Below are 23,740 nucleotides of genomic sequence, written 5' to 3'. Positions count from 1 at the left end.
CTTAAAAGATACTGAAAAGCCAGATTAATGTTGACTGGATCAACTATTTCCTGAAGATCTTTTCATATTTAGATGGTAAAGAAAGCATGTCGATAGTCATGGAGCGTATTGTAATAATAGGTGCAATACAATGATAAGTTAGTTAGGTCAACCCTTTTTTGCTGCAAGTTATAAGGCCAATTGAAAGCCCTCTGGATCCTTATTGTTGTCTATTTTGGAGAAATGTCTACTAATTGTGTATATGCTCGGAGAATATTCTATAACATCAGATGCAATCTATCTGCTAGTACAGCAGAACCTTCAGCAAATATAGCTATTTCTTTCTGACAGTTGGTTATTACAAGCTGCAATACTGTACTTTGAAGAGTGGCAGTAATGTGCACTACTTCAACACCAAAGACGACACCTGGGGTATTATCTCCCGGGGTGTGGTGGGGGCTTCTCCAGGTGTGTCTGTGGGTAAACTGTTGTTTAATCAAGGCGATCAAGCGCCGAACTCTTAGGACTGTAAATCTTTGCACAAGGGTGCAGGCACATTGAAGACTGAGGTGCAGCTTCCATCTTTACATTTAATCTAATGTCATGAAAAGTGGTCTTGAATGGCACACCTCTGTCATTTTGGCTTCCTTCCTGGAAGTAGCTCTGCAGACAAAGAGTGAGTGTATAAATGCTAGAGGAAAAGGGACAAAGGCAGGTGTGCATCCTTTAATGTTGATGCATGCCGACAAAAAGTAAACAAATGTGTCTGTGTGATTCTATGTGGGTAGAGGCCTTAGAAAGGACCTTTAGTGTGCATTTCATTCACAAGTTAGAGCCAAAGTTGTATTGGTTGATCAGTTGGTCAGAGCCATGGGGAACTGTTTGCCAAAGGAGGAGAGGTGTGATAGGGCTAGAGAGAAGAGCGGTGGAGTTGCTCGTTAGTGTGGTATCTAACTAGCCATCTTGCTGCCATGTGCAGAGGTTGATCGTGTGAGTAGTGTAAGGTAAAGAGAGAGGGAACTGTTGAGTTCCAAATGGATCATTGAGTGTTTGAATATATGCTTTTGGCCTCTGTTGGCAATGTACCTGTAGGTTCTTGTTTTATGGTCAACTATGTGTAGGAAGATCGACCCGAATGGGTACCACCATTCATACTCCTGGGCATTAGCTTTTGGTATTGGTCCTTTGCATGTTAATGGGGGTATTAGTCTGATTTAGCTTGAAAGGCTGCTTTGAGAAGTACCCAAATGAGTAATCTCCCAAAGTCCTTTGTTAGCTATTTCCTGAAGGTCAGAGGGCGTTTGAGCAGAGAATGACAGTGCTTGGTTGCAAGAAAGGAAATGAGGACCCCCTGTGGTACTTCAGGATAAAGAATGGCACTGTTGCAAGGGTACCATGTTCTTTATGGTTAGTAGCAAATTAATTTACTTGTGACGTATTGTGGGCTGTGTTGGGCAGTGCACAGAATTTTGAAGTGAGTCCTCCATTTGATCAGGAGCCAGTGGAGTGGTTTGAGGACTGGTCATAGGGGGCTTTTGTTTGCATCTTTGAAGTCTAAGAAGACTACATGACACACTGTCTACTCTTCATAGCGAGTTGCGTAGATAATCTTGGAGTACCAAGTAAAGGCTTTTGGCATAATCTAATCTAGAGAGTACTAGGGCAATCACTGGCATGGTTTGTTGTGAATGTCAGGCAGGGAGTAATGCATCAGATCAGAGTTTAAAAAAGGAGCTTCTGTTTATCATCACCCAGGAGTTCAAATGGGTGAGGCATTTATCAAGATCCGGTGCATTCGGCATAGAGTTGCATGTGTTTTGAAGTAGTGCACTCGGAATTGAGTGACCATAACTTGCTTAGGGCATATGTGGAGAACCTATATAAGGTCTCCAAAGCAAGAATTGTACCCAATATAGAAATAGACAGCTCATTTTGGTTGCTTTGTTATTGCTTTATAGACCTTGGGGAAGTGAGCCTTCTGGATTGCTAGAAATGACCATGGTAAGCATGTCCTGGGTGGAGAAGAGATGCAGCAACTCTCAGAGCTGGGATCCGTGGTTTGCTTGGTCCAGTTTCCATATCAGGAATTGGCAGAGTTGCTCCCTTTCTGCTCAAATGTCCCATCATTTGTTTAATTATGTTGCTGGAGTGTCTCACAATGGAGTAACTGACTCCTTGAGATGATGTTGGTGCTATTTTCCAGGTTGCTGCATTTTTCCATTCATGGTTCATTTTGGAACATTATTTCTGGCCGGGTCATGCTCTCTCTGTTCGGTGCATGGAAGAACAAATTACTTTTCCCTCCTAAGGTTCTTTCTGATGAATGTTCCTCCCATGGATTCTTCATCATAGATATACGTTTCCTCCTTGCAGTTCTGGAAAAAAGATTTTGACTGCAGGGGGCACTGTGTGACTTCGACATCAAGATCCCTCAATCCTCTCCATTCCTGCATCTGGACGAAACGCTGATGGAGCTATTAATCCCATAATCCTCTAAGTACTGGGACAAGGAAGATGGCTGAAGAGGTGCAGCGTTACAGAAAGGGTCAGATCATTAATGCAAATGACCCACACCTGAAGGAAACAGAAGCTTAAAAGGCCCCCTCAGGTGCAGGATAGGAGGAAAGGAGAGAAGAGCAGCAAAAAGCAGAAACAGTGTGGTTGGCAGCCCATCAGAAGCTGGAGGAGAGAGAAGATTCTGGGGCCATTGCATGGCAGAGAGCAACTGCCGGTCCTGAGAGGGTCTGTGCCTCTCGAATCCTGAACTGCAGAGGCTACAGAGCAGGATGCGAAGGCGAGGGAAGCGTTCCCTTCCTGTAGGTCATCTCAGGTGGCTGGCGTGCACCAGAGAACCTCAGAAGCGACAAGGGTTCCATTTGCAGGGGCAGCGGCAGACTGAAAAAAGAGGTTTGCCAAATCGTGAAAAAACACAAGAAGAGAAATACTGCAAGTGGAGAGAGGAAGAGAAGAGCATATCTTACCCTGTGAGTTCACAGCTTGTTTGTGACCCTGGAGAGTATGCAAGGTAGGCGTCCGGCGAGTCAGGAACACTTGAGTGTGAATAAAGTGACTCGAAAAGCATTTTAAAATCCTTCACTACTGAAACACAGCAGAAGCAGAACTTGCGAGTGAGAGGGATTCCCAAAGTAAAGTTGACTACCGAAATAATGAAAAGCAGTGAAACCCCATTAAAATAAAGCCAAAAGACTAATTTTATAAGGGTGAGTCTAAGGAAAAACCAACTATGTAAAGGAGCAACATTGTTGAAAGTGAACACCTACATGCATTGTCCAAGCCAAGAGAGAGTAAAACCAAGGCAGTTAGAATGTAGTAGACATTGCCAACAATGACAAGGGGCTATTGGAAGATTCATGAGCAGTGAAATGTGTTGCCCACACCTTGTACAACCTGTGGTTAAAGCTGGTATAAACTCACATTACCTAAGTCAAGGGAAGAGAAGTAAAAGACACTTTCCCTATCAGTCATTGGCTACTTGTGTAGTGGCAAAAAAGCTGCCCTTCTGGGAAAAGAGATACAGAAGGAGAGGAGCAGTATTTTCATAAGAGTATCAAAGAGCACAATTGTAAATCTTGTATTTCATGAAGAGTTGTTGGGAGTTTTGAAGCTGCAGTTAGTTGAATATTATGAAGTTGTGGTGAAACCTTTATCAAGTGATGTTAACACCAATAGCACTTGTTGTGAAATGCTGTTCGGGCAGGGGAGTATACTCGGATGGCAAACCAGGTGGAAGTTGAAGAAGTGCTTTAAAGGGGTACTGACAACGTCAATTTATGTTGATTGTGGTGCTAAAGGTATTTATGGCAAATCATCCTGACCAAAACAATTATTGTTGCTATTTATGAACTGAAAACATGTTCAAGGAAGGGAAAGAACCTTCCATTTACTGAGTTGGAACTTTCTGTTGACAAACTGAAGCTACACTGAACTGAGTTGGAACATTCTATTGACAAGTTGAAGTGGAACGGTACTGTGATTGAACACTGTTGCACATCAGGATTTCCTTGTTTTCTTTTCTTGAACTGTGAAACAGAATAGGACCTGGGGAAGGGGAATTCACCCAGGTTGCAAAGAGACTGCAAAGACATTACAAATTCAATCATTGTTGTTTGTTTGGAATTGCCATGTATTTCCTTGTTTATTTGTTCTATGTAGAAGTGTGAGGGACAGATATCCTTCGTTAGAGTGCTTCCTTTAGTTTATTTTAGGCAGGGAAATCCTCATCTGGGTAGGGATAGTGAGGCGTTCATCCAACCTAATGTTATAATAAAATGAAATTTGTTGAGCAATCTGCTAGACATTGTCTGGGTTAGAATTACCTAGACGTCTGGAAGGAACTGGTGTGAATAGATTGGGTGTTTTTTCTTTTCTATTTGTTATATAATTATGTAATTTATACACAAGATTTCTTTCAAGTAGTTTTCACATAAATTAAGCATTTATTCTTCAGACCTAGGCATTCTTTGTGTTTTCCAAAGCATTTCCATCTTGTAGACCATCTTCAGTGACATTGAGAAATTGCAAGTGCATGGCAAAGGGAAAGGGGAAAGTGCATGGGGGGTGGAAAGTGCGGAGTGGAGAAAAGATAAATAACAATAAATAAAATAAATAGATAGAGGCAATAAACAGTGGTAGTGCAGCCAGCAAGTGGAAAGTGCTGTGTTTACGGCAGCAGACTGGGTAGGTCTAAATAAGTGCAGAAAAAGAAGAAAATATGGGGTGTGGGGGACTGTTTGGGTACAGATACAGTCCCCAGTGCAAGGGGTGGCCAGGAGGCAGTGCAGGAAGGTGGCAGGGTGAGCAGGTGCCTGGGCCCAGGGGACAGAGCGTGGCCAGGTGCACAGGGCCAAGAGAGAGCAGATCAGCAGGGGAGAGGGGGAGCAAAGGCAGAAGCAAAGAGGAAGGTCTTGAGGTGATTCCGGAACCGAAGTTGGTTCTTCCCAAGTTTTACAGTGGCAGGGAGTAATTCTCATTACCAACAGTTGGAAAAGTAGGTTTCCTGAATCACTGTGTGAATACAGTTACATACACGTTTCACAGTATATCGAAGCAATTTGTGATATAGAGGTGACATGTTACATACAATGTCAGTCATTCATTTGATACATATATAAGTATGATGGTTATGAACAATAAGGGGTTTATCGTAATCTTGCAGTAGTCATAATTACTGTCATAATGAGTGCCTTGGGTGAAGCTTATAGATGATTTAACAATGTATTGAAGCGTTGGGTGGTATACAAGCTTTTCTTTATGCATACATTGGCAGTTGTCAATAATTTTCCACTCAAATACATATACTGGCCCGTTGGCTGTGAATAATGACCAGTCGAAATCACATCATTATTGCAATGATAAGTACTTTGGTTTCAGTATTGTATTCTTCATCGATCACAGTCTATTACACAATAGACTGTTAACTATCTCCAACTGCTCAGAAAGTGCAGCAAAATGGATAGCGCCCTTTCTTGGTCCTAGAACCTCCAGAGTGGCTGTTGAGAGTGTTCAAGCCAAACCCATCACATGCAGTGTTCTGCAGGGATCTTGCTTGTCTCCCCTGCTTTTTAATATTTACATCAGACCATTTCCCGATCTTCTTGATGATCTGGGTGTCCAATTTGCAAATTATGTGGATGACACCCAGATTCTGTTCGAGTTGTCTGGCAACTATCAGGAGGAGGATGCAACTGTGAATCATGTTTATCTTGAATTGCAAGCCTGGATGGCACACAACTCATTAGTGCTCAATGAAAAAAAAACGGAGCTGCTTATTATGGCCTCCGGCTCTCGATTAAAGAAATGTAATTCTAAATATGACTCTATTAAAGTTGCGGATAAAACAATCAGTGTAAGAAAATCAGTTAAAACTTTGAAAGTCATGTTGGATGCCAATCTCTCTGTGAAAAAAACAGGTGGCACAGATTTGCTCATCATGTGGTCATGTAATTAAATTACTCCACCAGGTCAGGCCAAACCTCTCATAAAAAAAAGATCCCTTTTAGCATCCTCACTAATAAACTCATGATTAGATTACTGTAAAAGGTTATTGATGGGCACGTCTCAAGACAGTTTACATTACCTTCAAACTACTCAGAATGGAGCCGTCAGTGCTGTATTTGGGTTAGCCAGACATGACCATGTCACTGCCTTCAGGAGAGAACTGCACTGGCTTCCGGTGAAGCAAAGAATAAGACATAAAATTCTCTCTTACCTGCAAATGCCAGAATTCAAATGCGCTCTACTATCTCACTAAAAGGTTAGCAAGGAAATCATCTGGCAGAGTGTTACGCTTCTCTGACATGCTTCAGCTTAACCAGCCGCAATCTATTCTAAACAATTTTGGCGATTCCAGCTTCAAAGTCAATGCTCCACGCGAATGGCCCTGAATATCAAAACATCTTAATAGGTGACAATGTTTAAGAGAAATGTAAAGACATTACTGTTTAACCTGCCTGAATAGAGATATGTTCCCAGTTTTCCTTTCTGCTCTTTCTTTCACTATTTCACATCCATCTTCTCTTGGAGCGCTCTGAGGCCCAATGGCATGTAGCGCCTTAGAAGAAATAAAATAAATAAATATATTCCTCCTGGATGTAAGGAATTCAATCTTTCTATCCAAAAGGTTTCCCTTTGGTCAAGTAGTTTGGAGATGCTGTATCCTCCATCTCTTTTCTCGATAGTTTATAATATTTGGAATCTAATTTGAGATATCTGATGCCTGGCTTCCAGGAAGTGTCTTGTTACTGGAGATCTGATGTTACCCGTCCTAATTAATGTTGGACCGGTGTTCATGCCACCGGAGTTTGGCTTTCCTTGTTGATTGTCAAACATAGTATTTCCCGCACAGGCATTTTATGCTGCAAATGAAGTTGCTGCTATTGCATGTAGCGTGCCATTTCAAAAAGATCTTCCCTATATTGGGGTGAAATATAGTGTCTCCTTTTTGTACTAGGGTATAGTTTGTACATTGGAGGCATGGGAAGGTCCCACATTTTCAGGGTTTTTTGGGTGGCCTGTGAAAGTGAGAAGCCCCGAAAATGCACTTTATCCTCGTAATAAAAGTCAAACAGGACACATCCCTTGAGGGAATGAGACCAAGACCAAGTGCTGGTGATATCAAAAATGGTTTATCTAAAATAGGGCAAGCAGAATCTACTCTGCTCACGCCGAGAGCGCTCTGCAGAAAACATGTTACAAGTCATTTTTATACAGTTTGTATGTCACCGAGGGGAGGCCTAAGGGGCACATGAAGAGTTGGGATTGGTCACTAGGGACGGGCACCTATGGGTGCCATAGGGTTGGTGTGATGGGATTGGCGCGGATTCGTGTCACGCTGTGATGATGCTCTTCAGGTCAATCGGTCAGCTGGGCTCATCGGATTGGCATGCGGTGTCGGCAACTGTTGTAGTGTTACATATTCAATAAACGCTTGACATTTGCCCTTGTGGCCACACATTCCGTTTCATCCAATACTATAATCTATCTTGTCTGACATACTCCGAGACCTGTGAATCTGACACCAAAGGAAAGACATTTCTCAAATGCAGGTTAACTATCATTGGCCATAGGTCATAATGCATCTGTTAGACCCAGGGTTAGATCCATCGATAAGCAGCTTAACTGTGTGTTAATATAATACAAGATATACTGGCTAACGGGGTAAAGCTTTGAGGTCACTGCGTGGTCTGGAATGTCCATCTGGTACAATAGAGAGGGCTCTAAATGTAAGGCCTAAATCATACATTAAAAGAATGGGTCACAAAAGGCACATGTCACATTACTCATAAGTCTTATTGTGGGGGTAAAAGACTAGTTGTCTAAACATCATTAAATCTCTGCTCATCTGTCTTGAAGCCAGGAGGGGTAGAGGAGAATCGAAACACCTTTGTGGGGCAGATCTGCATTGCATGGGGAGACAGGACCTCCTGGGGCGGTTTTTTACATAAAAGGCTTTTTACACATAGTTGTTACATTCTAATTATGATCGTCTAAACCAGGTCATCATTTCTACTTGGCTAAATACTCTTATTGTTATAAAACCCATAGTAATAATTTCTGTGTGCACAGGTTATTTCCATCTAGATTAAACAGTTCATTATCAGATTCTTTACATGTGGGCCCTAATGCATGTTGTTATTAAGGTAAAATTGTACTAATTATGGCCTTCGATTTACTAAATTGCTTCTACATGATGTACTGCATGTATTTTCATTGGACTTGAACCGAGGTAGCTTTGTGATGCCATATACAGTGTTATGTTCTGTTATGCATTTTGGTTATTACAATATATTTCTGTTAAGCTTCATACTACACTTTAATACACGTCACACTTGTATAACTAGAATCTAACGTTAGTGTTCTGATTATACATATATCATACACTACACTAATATGCTTATTATGCTACTGCAGTTCAGTGGCGGCTGCTTACTTAGGGCGGGGGGACGCGCCCCCCTCACACATGGCCCATAGAATGTGCAGAGAAATCAGTGACTGTGTTCTTTTCTGTTCTACATTGTTTGTTTTATTAGCAGCAGCACCGCAGCAAAAGAAATAAATAATCTGCTTTGCTTCAATTCGTGGCTGGACCTGCAGAGGGGCGCGTCCCATTTTACGTCGTTTTTTATAGTCTATAGTGCATGGAGCTAGTAGCTCCACGCACTTTGCGGAACAAATTATATAGCAGATAATGTAGGAGGATGGCGGGGCGCTGGAGGGGGTGGCCCCGCCAGCATTAATGTGTGCGCAAACAGCGCAGTGTTACTATCGGATCTGATCTCACTAGCATAGCAACATTTTACTGAATGTTCATTGGCTGTGTGCCAGCCAATGACATTCATTAGTGTGGGTGGGGTTGGGTGATGGGCGCATGCATGAACTGCCATCACGTGCAACCTTCTCACTTCGTGTTGGAGTTTGCAGTGTGGAAGAGCCAGGGCGTGGCAGAGGGCCCACATGCACGCCTGGCCTTGCCAACTTCGGTAAGTTTGATGTAAGGAACACAAAGTGTGTGTCTGCAATACAGCCTTCATTCCCCAGGGCAGACGGTCCTGGGGCCCTGCCCTGTGGAATGCAGGAGTCATGACCTCGATTTCGACTCTCTCCTCCCTCCGAGACAGTCCGATAAGCCAACATGGTTGGAGGGAGACCGAGAGGGGTGTACAAGCGCTCATAGTAAATCACAATACTAGTCCCTGCTGATATCAAGTCCAGGCCAAGGAGCTTTCTCATATAAGATTATATGAGAAAGCAAATGTGTATCTTGACATTAGCAGGGAGTAGGCAATGATATGTCATGAGGTGAAAACCAAAATGACATGACACAGGCATCATTTGTTTTAACACATGTGTCGCGCGGCGTGTGGAAAATATTTGAAGCTGAAGAAATTAGAATTTGCAAAAAAATGTTGCTGCAGCGCTCGGCATTTTCTCCTACACAGCATCAGGTCAAGCAACTCAATGAACCCACAAACCGGGGGGGGGGGGGGCAAGGCAGACCCCCAACTGTTTAACCAATCAGGCCCGGGGTCTGCCCTGCCGCTTAAAATTCGTCGCTTATTTGGGGTCAAACTACTCCTCCAGGCTGCACAGATAAATGTGAGGCAGCAGCGTGCGTGGGGGTGCAGGGCAGTGCTTGCTTTCCCAAAGTGTCCCCCAGTCTTCTCTCTCAGACTAGGCCTCTCCTTTTTCTTTGTTTCCCCTGCCCTCTCTCATTCCACAGTGAAGGTATCCAACAACAAATAATGCAGAAATGTCGATATTTGTACATGAACAAGATGGAACAAAAGACGATTGTATACACAGACGGAGTATAGGCCCCGCGGCCCCCTGCTGTGGACTCTCGTTACCAAGAAAGCATCTCTCGAAAACCTTTAAAAGGAAACACGTATTGAACGGCGCCAGTGATATCTGAAAATAAAACAGGCTTATAGACTTAAAAATAAGAAATAATGAGAGAACGAGCAATGGGGCTAGCGAGAGAAAACTACGAGGAGGTATGAAAAGAGAGAACTGGGGGAGAAACAGAAAGAAAAGAGAAGTGTGAAAGTAATAAGAGGTGAAGAGGTATGCTGACAGAGTGAGTGATGGGGAGTTTCCAAACAGGAAAAGAGAAAAAGGGAGAGGTGCAGCGTTCTAGGGAAAAGCATATCTACATGAATAGAAACGTGTGAAGAGAGCAAGCACTGGGAGACTTTAATACAGAATATTCAGTGCTTTAAATGCAGCATGACTAAAGAACTGGAATGTTCTGGAGTGTTTCGAGTGAGGATGCTTCCCAATCTTGGCTTTGTAGTGCCTCGATGCATCCGTGCCATATGCAGGATCTTCTGCTGAGAATACATTGGGCCTCATTACGAGTTAAGCGGTAAAACCGCCTGGTTACCGTCGGACTCATATTACCATTCTGCCTCCGTGATTCCCGGAATTACCAGGGCATTACAAACCCGGTTTTCCGGGAATCACAGAGGCGGACTGGTGTTAATCCCCATTCCCATTGAGTCCTATGGGTATAAATGGGAATGGGGATCATGGAAACACCGGCAGCATCTCGTAATGCTGCCGGTGTTTCCTCGTCCGCCTGCAGGCGGGCGGTGTTAAACCCGCCAGGTCAAACCTGGCGGGAACATCACCTCCCGCCTGCAGGAGTCGGGATCAGGCAGTCCGGAAACAACGGTGGCGGCGGGTTTACCGCCACCGTTATTTCCGGACCGCCTGATTTGTAATGAGGCCCATTGATTTATACTACCAATAAAAGGCGATCCCAGTGTTTTTAAAAGCAGTTAGGTTGATAGTGGGATGGGGGGAGCAGTTTGGATACTTAAAGTGACATGATTTTACACATTTAACAAGCATGCCCTTCTGCACCCTTGTCTTTTTTCTTTTTCCTGTTTATTGATTGTTGATTCCAGAGCTGTTCTAAAGCAATGTTGGGGATTTGGGAAGACTTGCACACCTGGGGTTTCTCAGCCAGTGATGTTACCACAAAGTTAACATATGTCACATGCCTTAGTTCTACCTTATCTACCAGAATATCACTTTTTATACTGCTGTATGGTGGAGAAATACCATTTCCAAGTGCTGTAAGAATGGATGTCATTGGTACCCAATAACAGTCACTTTATCAACCATGGAAAGATGAAGGGCGAGGTAGGTTCCATCACGCAACTGCAAGTTGCGTGCACATGTCTGAGGTGAGCGCTTAACTTACAAAACTATCTCACCTACTGATATAAGAAGCAGAACTGTTTCACCAAAATTCTTTTTCATATATTGACCTACTCCTCTAAGTGTGTGAAAATGTACTGAGTAATTGGTTCTGTCCCTTTTACAAATATATTTATTTTCTGGAATACACGAACTGAATAAACCAGCATTCAATTGGAATAAAATCCACAGCCCCGCATAAACACCCCGTCAGTCTTCCTTCAGTCCAAATGAGTCCCCACCCAGGTGGCCTGGGTGGAGAGGGGACTCATTTGGGAGTGTTTATGAGGGGCTGTGGGCCGTGCTAGCACTAGCAACAGGGAGTGTGTGGGTCGGGAGTAGTACATGGTCTTTTGTTAACCTAGCACATGACAGACCACGGCGTGTGACGTCTACTGGTTTTTTTTACAACTTTATTTAACATTGCACACAGATTAAGCAGATACATTCGCGACATTCAATTTCAGTGAGCATATAACATATACTGGTTAGTTTTACGTTGCATTTGAGTCATCAAGGGCAGATAAATCCGCCAGGTATTGCCTGTATCGTGCCCATATATTCCTGGGTTTAGAGGGGACCATCACTGAGTCTATGTACAGTTCTTCGGTGTCGCTAGCCCACAGCATGTCACTGTTCCAGTCCTCTATTGTTGGCGGTCGAGCATTCTTCCACCTCATCAATATGACCCTTTTTGCCAACAGCAGACTTAAATTGAGGAGTTTTCGCCAAGTTGGGTTCATTTTCCCAATCGCACCTAGTATACACAACTGCGGCGTCCATTCGACCGGTTGGTCTGCCATCTTATCTGGAGCTCCACAGACCCCAACCAATATTGTCTCAGTTCTACACAGTCCCACAACATTTGGTATATATTAGCATTTTCAGAATTACATCTTGGGCAGTTGCCAGAGAGAGCAGGGTATAGTCGCTTGAGTTTCACTGGCGTGTAGTGGCTCCTATGGATCATTTTATAGTGGATCAGCTTGAATCTAGAGTTGCATGATATCAACTTCATCAGTGCACAAATCTGGGACCAATCCTGGTCTTCTATCGGTTGGTCCAGATCCCGCTCCCAACCGGCCTTTGCCATGTGGGGTGCCTTCGGGAGTGTTTGCATTATGGCTTTGTAGAGAACGGAGGGCGTGACTTTCTGAGTCCACCCGTGAATATGTAACCTAGTCCCATGTTTATTTCGGGTTCATTCGGGAATGATGAGTAAATCCGTTTTGTAATTGCTGCAACCTTATCGAACTGCTGTCTGTGCGTGTTTGTATTTCCCACTGTGTCTTTAATCTCTTCCCACTTCAGAAAGCATTTATCCAGGAACAACTGTCCCCATTGTGTGATGCCTCTGGCACTCCAGTGCAACGCCACTGCACTGTCTACGGGGAAGGGTGTGTGGGGGTCACCCCATATTGGCATGCTCGGGTGGTATAACTTGCTGGCTCCAAATAATCCGCGATTTTGGCCCATGCAGTGATTGTGACATTGGATGGGTGTATAGTGTTGTAGCGTTTAGGTGTGGGCCTAGTGATTCTCTGTAGAGCCAGTATCGCCTCCTATTCTCTCGCAGGGGAGTGTGGGGGGCCAGGGTTGAGGAAGCATGTAGCCCAGCCGGCAGCATATTGCGCCTGCGCTGCCAGGTAATACAATTCCATGTCGGGGGCCATTACGCCGCCTCTAGGATATGTGTCAGTTAACACCCTCCAGCTCAGTCTCGAGTGGCCTCCCCATACGAACGCTATGCATGCACTGTTGATTCTGGAGAGTAGCGCGCGACCCAGCCACACCGGTACTGTACTAAAAAGATAGTAAAGCTTAGGCAAAATGATCATTTTAATTAATGCTATCCTCCCCATCATTGATATGGGCAGGGCGTTCCAGCGCTTCATTTTGGTGCAAAGTGCGTCTGCCAATGAACTGTAATTCAATGTTCGGGACAGCTGAGAGGACCTGGCAACAGCAGCGCCTAGGTAAACAATGTGTACTGGGCTCCCTATGAGACCGTGTAGGTTTTGGGCTGCGTGGTGGCGTGTGTGAGCGGGAATATCTCCGACTTATTGGGATACAGACGTAGACCTGAATATTCGCCGAACTTTTTCACTGCAGCCAGCACCTTGCCCAAAGTGCGGTCTGGGTTCTTCAGATATAACAAAATATCATCCGCATATAGCGTTATAATATGCGGTTTACCCTCAAGCCATATCACGAATGTACTATAACAGGATCCGAGAATTTCCTCAAGGGGTTCTATAACTAGGGCGAAGAGTAGCGGGGAGAGTGGGCAGCCCTGTCTGGTACCACCCAGTAGTTCTAGTAGGTCTGTGAAGGACCCATTAATTCTAATCTTAGCATGTGGCCGTGTGTATAGAATTTGGATCCACTTTATGAAGTTTGGGCCAAATCCGTAGTTCCGTATCACCCCGAATAGGAAAGGCCATGAGACAGTGTCGAATGCTTTCCGCATGTCTAGGGAGACTGCTATTCCTTGGGTCTCTGGGGGTATTGTGGCAATGATTTGGTGACATTGCCTTATATTTGTTGCCATAGATCTGCCCAATATAAACCCAGCCTGGTTTTCGTGTACCATATATGGCATCAGTGGTGTAAGCCTGATTGCTATTATCTTGGCCAGGATCTTGGCATCCGTGTTTTTATTAAGGATAGAGGCCGGCATGACCCACATTCCCCAGGGGGCTTCCCTGATTTCAGCAGGAGTGTAATTATAGCTTCCCTGGTGGTTTTGGGGAGTTCACCTGTGTCTAGTGCCTCCATCCATACAGCGTGAAGCCTGGGAGCCAGTTCACTACGGAACCCTTTATAGAACTCAGCAACCAGCCCGTCCGCGCCCAGCGCTTTCCCGTTAGGGAGTGCTTTTATTGCTTCAAGCATTTCGGGCTCGGTGATGGGTACCTCCAGTGATTCCCTAGTGACATCTGCTCAAAGGATTGTGGGTATCTGGGCGAGGTAGCTCTCTATCTCAGCATCTGTTACGGCGCATTGCGGGGAGTATATGTCTTTATAGTAAGCATAGAAGGTCTCCTTCAGCTTGTCCTGATCTGTGGACATCGTGCCGTCAGGCATCTGTATGCAGGGTATAGTTGTGGGGCCATTCTCTACACGTACCGCTCTTGCTAATAACTTCCCAGGGCGTTCCCCTTCCCCATGTCTACGAGCTGCAGCTGGTCGATCGAAGTATCTGACCTCTTGATCCGCTGTCTCTGTGTATTCGTCTAGTTTGGTCTTTAGTTCAGAGCTGAGCTGGGGTGACGGGGAGGATGCGTACTGGGATTGCAGGGACGTTATTTGAGTTTCTAGTCTAGTTAACCTATTTCTAATGTCTTTGAGGATTCCGCCCTCTACGGATATTGAGTGACCTCTGACGCAGACTTTAAACGCCTGCCATAGTATAGACTGGGTAGAGACCGAGTGTTCATTGTTATCGAAGTATTCCTGTATATATTGTTTCATCGAGTTAGTTTAAACCAGGTCTTTCAAGGCTGCAGGTTTAAATCTCCAAGGCGGCCTGGTGTTGATCTTAACAGGGATTTGTAGTGTCAGTTGTATCGGCGAGTGGTCTGAGTATGTTCTTGGATGTTTATGGGAGTCTGTGACCCATGCCATGCTGTCTCCGTCTATTAGCCATAAATCTATTGTGGAGTGCATGGCATGGACTGTGGAGTAGTAGGTGTATTCCCTCCTGGTAGGATTCAACGTTCTCCAGGCGTCTTTCAGTTGTAGATCTGCCATATGTAGGTGTATTGCCTGTGCTGATTTAGTCAGTGTTCTAGTTTGTGTAGATTTGCGATCAAGATGTACATCTAGAATTGTGTTGAAGTCCCCACCACATATCACCCGGGCTGTTGAGTATCTTGCTAATTGTTCGAACACTGAGGCATAGAAATCTGGTTGGTCAATATTCGGACCATACAAGTTAAGAAAGACAAATTCTTTATCATAGAGATTGCCATGAAGCAAAACATATCTCCCCTCTGGGTCACACTCAACATTAATACATTCAAGGGACAACGTTTTATGTATCAGAATTGCAACCCCTCTCGCCCGGCTGGAGTATGTCGTGAAATACTGATGTGAACACCAGCTGGGCATCAATTGTTCACCTTGTTGAGGTCCAGAATGTGTTTCCTGTAAGAAGATTATCTTGGCAGCTTGCCTATTGAGGTAGGCCAGGATCTTCCTTTTCTTGATCCTAGATCCCAGACCCCTTACATTCCAGCTGAGCACATTAATATTGTCTTTGTCTAATTTAGCCATTGTCAATGGGGCGATCGCTGCCATGTAGTCCCCTATAATCTGCCATTGTGTGCTGAAATGTCGTCATGCCTGATATCTGTGTGCTTTTTGCTTTACCAACCATCCTATGATAACAAAACCCCAAAACTCCCATGTAAAACCCTCCCCCCTCCCTCACAGTTACCCTAACTTTAACTGTGCTGTTAGATATCCATCCCTCCCCTCCCAATAACATCTCAAGGATCTGCTACAGGGGGGGTTGCGGTGTCTCCAGTACCCAAGCCAGCTTTACTTATAGGTATCGTGTCCGGTTCACGCATGTTGCTCTCGCACATCCTAACGACTTTTGGGACGGTGTTTCCACTGCAGATTGAACATGTACATTCTCCTTTAACATCCCTGATGTGAGCCTCCAGGGGGTGTTGCTGTTCCTTCTCACTTCGATAACGTGGTGGTAATGTTTAGGCCTCAGTCTTGTTTAGATCGCCCACACTTTAGGTCTGCCCATTGTTTGGGGGAATATGCGTTTCTATGAAGTTCGCCGCTTCTTCGGGAAATGTGAAGAAATATGGCTTGTTTTGGTGTTGGATTTTGAGCCTGGCAGGGTAGAGCATTGCAAATTGCACTTGCCGTTCGCGTAGCATTTTTTTGACTCCTGTGAATAGTTTCCTTTCCTGTTGGACCGCCAGGGTGAAATCTGGAAAGATGCGAATAACATTTGCCTCCCATTTGAGCTCCTGCTTTTTTCTGGTAGTTTTTAGGATCAAGTCTCTATCCCTGTAGTTTATCATGCGTGCTATGATGGGCCTCGGGTATGTTTTATGTATCAGAATTGCAACCCCTCTCGCCCGGCTGGAGTATGTCGTGAAATACTGATGTGAGCCCCAGCTGGGCATCAATTGTTCACCTTGTCGAGGTCCAGAATGTGTTTCCTGTAAGAAGATTATCTTGGCAGCTTGCCTATTGAGGTAGGCCAGGATCTTCTTTTTCTTGATCCTAGATCCCAGACCCCCTTACATTCCAGCTGAGCACATTAATATTGTCTTTGTCTTGTTTAGCCAATGTCAATGGGGCGATCGCTGCCATGTAGTCCCCTATAATCTGCCATTGTGTGCTGAAATGTCATCGTGCCTGATATCCGTGTGCTTTTTGCCTCATCAACCATCCTATGATAACAAAACCCCAAAACTCCCATGTAAAACCCTCCCCCCTCCTGGTTTTGGCTTCGGGGCCAGCGATCTGTGTGCCCTCTCAACTATGAACATCGGCGACCATCCGGGATCACCCAATAGTGTTCATGAGAGGTCTTCTACCGTCTTCTCCATTGAACCTTTTATGGCCCCTTCCGGAACGCCAATAATGCGGATGTTGTTTCTCCGGAATCTTGCCTCCAAATCTTCACATTTGGATTTCACTGTGCCAAGTTTGATAGCCATTGTGGGTACCGTACTCTTCAGGGCCTCTAAAGCATCCTCAGTGGCAGATATCCTGGATTCCACCTCCGTCATGCGAGTGGTTGTCTTGTCGAGTTGTGTTTTTATATTGGCGACACTCGCCGTGATCCATTCCAAATTGTCCGTGAGTGTAGCGAAGCCCTGCTGCATCGCCTGAAAAACGGCCTGGGGGTCCATCATTGTAGCCGGGGGTATCTGCTTCTCATGTACCGGCGTTTCTCCGTCCCTCTCGGGCTCCGTTTCCCTCTGCATCGCGGTCGTGTATTTATCAATGGTTCCTCTGCCTTTCTTCGAGCCAAAGTTCTTAGGCATCGTCTCAGGTCTCGGAGATGTAGCTTATCCTAGCACTCAAGGGGAGGGCTATGATAGTTCTACCACATTTTACTCTGCGCTACATCGTCTCATCGTCCTAGGCGCCGTGGCGGTGGAATCAGTGCCCAGCCATTGCTTTAATAGTAGGCTCTGATGTTTCTCACAGATCCGTCATATATGGCCGAGTGGAGTGCCAGTCACCGCGTGCGGGCGCCAACAGTTCCAGGGGTTGAGGTTTAAATGTGGCTTGCGTAGGTGTTACAGAGAGGCCCTCCCACGTCCCGCCGATAAGTGAAGCACAAGGCTCTCATTAAGATGATGTTTTAACCGCCTGTCCCGCAGCCCCCGAGCTCGCAGGGGGCAGCGGTGTGGCTCGCAGGGTGCGCGAGGATTTGCACGCTGGGAGCAGGAAGGGCCTACCTCAACAAATGCAGTCCCATCCGGGAGCAGGCTGCCACTCGTCTGGGTACCTGAAGCGACGAAGGCGGAGGGGGCCAGTGGGCGCTCCACGACACTCGGGGCAACCACGACTCTCCCCTGCTGGATGGATGACAGGAGCGGCCCTCGGGGCGGGGCTCCTCTCCCCTCTCACCGGCCGCCGATTATCGGGCTGTCCGCCGACCATCCGGGTTCTTATCTCTGGAATCTCTGCGCCGATCAGCTCGAAATTTCGTGTGGCCAATCAAATGATATTGTTACCCGTTCTCTGCAAAAATCGCAGAAAACCGGAGCCTGCAAATTATCTTTTCTGGCTTTGCGGCCCTGGGTCCAGCCGGAGCTCACACGAGAGCCGCCATTTTCTCTCGTGCACAACAGCGCCCCCCGTGTGACATCTACTGTTGATGAAATAGATGATTTTTTTTCAGTTAAGTAACTTAACTTTCAACCTTTAAATTAAGTTACTTAACTGAATAAAAATCATCTATCTATTCCATCTACAGTGGGTGCGTGCTGCGTGCACTGAAGCGGCAGCCAGGCCAGGCAGTAGGCCTCTCCTCGGGTCCGGACAGTGCTCCAGGACTGTCCTGGAGCACTACACTGGGTCCCTGGGGAAACGTTGTTGGACACACTGGTCGATAGGCCGGTTAGGCCCCTGCGACTGCATTGAGGCTTGGTAGTGGTGGTGGGCTGAGCTCTCACACAAGTGCGAGACTAGCACTTGTGTGGTGTGACAAATGCCTTCTCGAGTCTCTCGAGTCTTGCATTTATCTTTTCAGTGAAAATTCATGTTGTTTCTAAGTTAGAAACAATACAAATGTTCACCGAAAATATAAACGCAAAAGAAGGCATTTGGTCTTGAATGCAGCGTTGTCTGTGCTGTAGTCCCAGAGGCCCTTTTACTGTGCGAGGCGTCTGCATAGGCCATACAATTGTCTCTGGCACCAATGAAAAAGTGGCCCATCACAGTTGCAAATGGCAATTCATTCCTTTTATGACACTGTTTGAATATTACCCAAGGGGGAGTTTGTTTGATAAAATGTGGTGCAAATTGTGCATTTTAAAGAATATTTATTCAGCAACTCTGGTCAAAACTAATAGCTGCGTGTTGAAGTAACATATCAACCTGGCTGACATTGGCCAAAAAAGTGGCCCACTTTGACCCAAAAACTGGCCCACACCAGTATTTTATGTTTTTGTTTGAGCCATGGGCCTAATGCCCTATATGCCAGTCCAAGTGACAGCCTGAAGGGCTGCAGCAAATAAATTTTGCAATGCAAGCTCTGCAAAGCGCACATTTAATGCCCAAGAATGAAAACATTTTAGAAAATAATCTATTGTCATGTTATACGACTAATGACTGGCACATGGTGGGAGTTGCTGGGCCTAGTGGCCCCTTTCAATTGAAAAATATTGAAAGACCATGGTGCCATCCCCGCCCCCTGCTCATACCCAAGTTGCTCCCCTAACAGTAGGCACATATCCATGGAACAGAAGGAGGTGGTGGTGTGGCATGGGACCCCACAGAGCCCCTTAGCGACAGTCATGGGGGCAGTCTGAGCAACTCCAGATTTGGGAAAGTGACAGTGGTGTAGTGTTATGTGCGGTCAATAATTCACTGGGCCAAAGCGTTCGTGCACTGCTGATGGTTTATTAATTGTACTCTAAACGTTATGCATACATCATAGCACCAGCTATTCTTAATACAAGCTGCTGTAAAATACACCACCACACTTGCACACTTAAGAATTATGTACCACCATTAGTATGTAAAACCTAATGCTTTTTATGTCAAATTTCGTTGGGTTTGGACAGTAAATTGCAAATTTTGGAGGCCATTTTTCAAAATTTTCAGGGGAGAGGGGGAGACCCTACACCCCCCTTGGGGCGTGTGAGCTCAAGTGCTGCGCATGCTCCCTCCCAAATTCGCCCTAGGAAAATTACGCCCCACCAGCTTTCAAACTCACCAGCTGCTACTGCTGCAGTTCTTTCGTTATTCCGCATGCAATGGAAACAGTTTGTGAGCAACCTAGTCTAAGTGCATGCAGAAAGACACTTTGATTCTCTTATATTAAAATGCGAACAAACAAAACATACTTGAGGGTCGCTCCTAGCTATTTGACCATGTTCAAAGGATATGGGGTTGGTATTCTTTATGGCCTGGGTCTGCTATATGGGGGCAGGTTTATAGAGATGAACGACTTTCCGCTGCTAGGCCTTGAGCTGGGCCGCGGCAGGGACAATGAGGTAAGACGGAAGACAGAAGATACTGTGCGAAGTTTGTTGCATTCACGTGGCCAGTCTCCCATGAGAATCGGACAGCTGCAGAGATGACAGAGGGGAGGAGGCGGGGGGAGTAGCTGGTTTGCTGTGCGCGCCTTGCGGGGAGGGCTTCAGGCCTGCGTTCTAATTTCATGGCTGGCCTGCCATTATGAGAAAACAAAATGGAGTCGGTAGCACACAAAATGGAGTCTGGTTTAACTCTAGTCTAGGCTGTCTTCAGGGGGTCACAGTTCCTAGAGGTTTTCCCGTGCGGGTGCTCCCGGGCCGGGGCCCTGAACCCAAAGCAGCCGCATCTGGGCTTATCCAGGAAGTGTGTTGTCTAAAAATGGCAGGGGGCTCCAGGCCTCCTCCCACACATTCCCCCCTTTCATTACTTAAGTAATGAATATTGTAGCTGCCCCAACCTCTTGTGCTCTTCTTCTTCAGCCACTGCCTTAGCCCACACAGGTGTTCCTTTTATTGGTATCCAGGCTCTACACACTGCTCTGAGGCTTTCCCCTCATCTAGCATATTCATCTGGGATGCAAGCCATATAAATACACCCTCCTTCACCCTCCAGGTCCACCCATACTTCTTTGTACCATTGTAATTCTCTTGGCTCCTTTATGGTTGTGTGATATAAATTATCTACTATGTGCCCTGTATTGTATATTGCAGTCATTCTATATTTTGGCTCTGAACTCTCTCCTGTTTGCACTTCTGCCTCGTGTTTTATTTGCGCCACCCCATTTGCACGGCCCATTGTTACCATCATCAGCGCACCGTTAGGTACCGCATTGGCACAGCACCTGAGACCTTATTGGCGCACACAAAAAATGAGGAGCAGAAAAACGATAAGTGGTATGAGGAGTTTCACTGTCATTCCGAGCCACGACGGAACCCAGGAAAAAAAAATTGTTGAACCAGGTGCTGGGCTGCGCTCCCCCTTCGTCTTTCATGATGCGCTCTCCAAGGTCGTGTACTGCTGCTATGACATGGGAAAGGGAGCCGTTGTCCATGTCTGCAGAAGGTACAAATGTGCAACATGCGCTCCCGATTCTTCAGCAAACACCTCCATCCATTGCTGTTAACAGGTCTAGCACATACCTGTTCTGCGTAGTCATTAGCCGTAAAGCTCTAAGTTCCACTTTGATGATGCTGAATCATTCTTCTGTGTCGTTGGCCAGTTGGGAAAGTTCCCATCTGGTGAGCATTCGCTCTTGTTTGGATGCTGGGAACGAGAGACACGAAGAATGTGTCGACGGAGCTGAACAATTGGAACCGATCGGGGATCTGTGCCAGCAGTTCTGATGATTTGGTGGAGATATAGTTTGATGACCTTTTATTCCTCTGCATTGTGCTCTGTAAACTTTCCTCAGCTATAGCATACACAGGGACTTCTTCAGGCGTGTTAGGGACATCTCGTTTGGCGCTGCCACTTGTGTGTTTTCTCCTTGGATGTGGCTTTCTGGGATCAACATTAGTGCGGAATGCAGCGTTGCTAAGGAGCACGTGCCCCTCCATGATTGCGGGAGGTACAGGTACGCCAGGTTGCCGCAAACCCAGTATGTATCCATCATTGCAACTGTTCCTTTCTTCATATCAGGTATTATGAGAGTTTTGCTGCAGGTTTTGTTTTCTCCCATGTTCTTTTTACCTTCCCCACGGAAGCAGAGTTCGTATGGAATGTCTTTTTGCAGTTTGAAGGATTTTTCGATGGCAGTGACCCAAGTGAGTTTCGTTATATGTTCAGTCCATATGGGAGCGCATGTTCTCTGTACCCATAATAGCCTTTCTTCAGACAGTCCTCGCAATGCTTCTGCTTTGCATAATATTTCTTCATTCTGCCACTTATTTTCTGAATGTAATGTTCCTTTTATCACCAGAAATGGCTCCTTTACACAAATTACTCCTTGTGGCCGGGAGTAACATGTCTGCTCGTTCCATAATAGTTCGAATGAGATCGTGTGTGCTTGAAACATATTTTTGATTCTACATAGTGCGAGATGTAGGAGACACTGTGCCTCTGCAGATGGAATTTCTTGTTGCAGCAATTCTTATTTAATTTTTTATTTTTTTATTTGGTTAGTTGTTAAAAACAACTTTTCAAATATTTTACATTTTACAACCAACAGAGAAGAAAACAATACAACATCTATCTGTACAGACATTATACAAATTACATTTTTTTTTACAATATAGGTACAATTCTTTGTGGCAGCAATAACTGCATGGGGTATAAGTGAGCAAACGTAACAACTTTCATTTGTTGTCTGTTTTGCTGTGTTGCTCATGTCAGCATACCATTTGTTTGTTTGGTGTAGGTGTCGAAGATCATCAACTGTCTCAAGGCCAAATTTATAATGCTCTTCCCATTTTTCTTGTTGTGTTCCCCTCTTTTTCCTCCTGTGTCCACCCCCCTCATTTCCCTGGGGTGCCTTGTCATTCCCTTTTTCCTCACACTCTGTGTATAGGTTGGAGTAGCTGAGGGCCATGTGTTTGTTATGGCTGTTCCCTTCTCTGGTGGCTATGCTACCTGATGATGTGATTTCTGCAACTGGCATCGTGGTTGGGTATGGTTGATTTTGTACCCACGTTAGTTCTGAAGGTGTTCTGTCATTCATTGAATAAACACTGAAATCCGATTAATTAAAATGATGGGGCTCTTGAGTGCCCTGCACAATTGTACCATTGGCATTATTATCAATGGATTTGTTCCTGTGATTCCCGTGGCCCATATTAACGTAAAGCCATCCCAAAATAAATGGGTTTCTTGTTTGATTGATTTTATTCCCCCATCTGTCATGATGCCTGCCCCCGGGGAAACCAGATCAGGCCCAGCAACCCCGAAAGCAGGCATCATGCCATTTTGAGCGCGCCCAAAGACCCCAGCTAGGGGCTGTTTGGGTGCAGTCCTGGCGCCTATGGCGCCAGGCTCATAAACATAGAGTCAGTCCTGGCGCCATGGGCGCCAGGCTCAGAGTAGAAAAACCCACCTGATGCAGACCATGCTGCATACTTACCTGATGCAGACCATGCTGCATACCTACCTGATGCAGACCATGCTGCAAAAGGCCTCAAGCCAAATGAGGCTTTGGAGGGACTATTTTACCTGAGGGACTACTTTTTACTCGGGTGGGGCTATGGAAGGATACTTACCTGGGACTTCTTCCAAGGCTATTTAAACCACACCCGAACAGCAGCACACGCTTCGCGTTATTCTGCATCCAGCAGCGTAACGCTCACCGTGCCTGCAGCAGCATCCAGTCTTCTGCCACACCCTCTTCAAGCCCGGAGCTCCGAGAAATAAGAAGAAAGAAGGAGAAGAGGTTAGAACAGGAGCATCACAGTAATCCTTACCTGAATCCTTGATCCATCACGCACTCAAGCTGGAAGCAAGAAGTCACACGTGCGTCGCCTCGCATCTCGCAGCGCCGCGCTGAACTCACCGGCCTTCGCTGCATCTCCGCATTCCATCGCAATCCTCAGCATCTCCCGGCCGCTCGCCGACACCTAGGGAGACAAGAACAACAAGGTGAGCTAAGGGAAAACAAAAGGACAAGTAAGCAAGCTACCCCCCCAAAGACTTACCTGATTACCACAGGGGGTGCTTAGCTCATCTCGGGTCGGCACAGCTTACACTGCATCTTCACCGTACCCCGGCCCCTAAGGGGAAAACCTATCTCCACAATAGACTTACCTAAATCTTACCGGTTGCCATGTGGAACTCTTCGTGACGGCAAATCGGCAACCTGCAAGGAATCTGACAGAGTGAAGATCAGACATTTTGAATTCTTTCTACCTACCGTCTCACG

The sequence above is a fragment of the Ambystoma mexicanum genome, chromosome 4q (assembly GCF_040938575.1).
Source record: "Ambystoma mexicanum isolate Mex_15411 chromosome 4q, UKY_AmexF1_1, whole genome shotgun sequence".
NCBI classification, from domain to species: domain Eukaryota; kingdom Metazoa; phylum Chordata; class Amphibia; order Caudata; family Ambystomatidae; genus Ambystoma; species Ambystoma mexicanum.
This window is presented reverse-complemented; position numbering follows the sequence as displayed.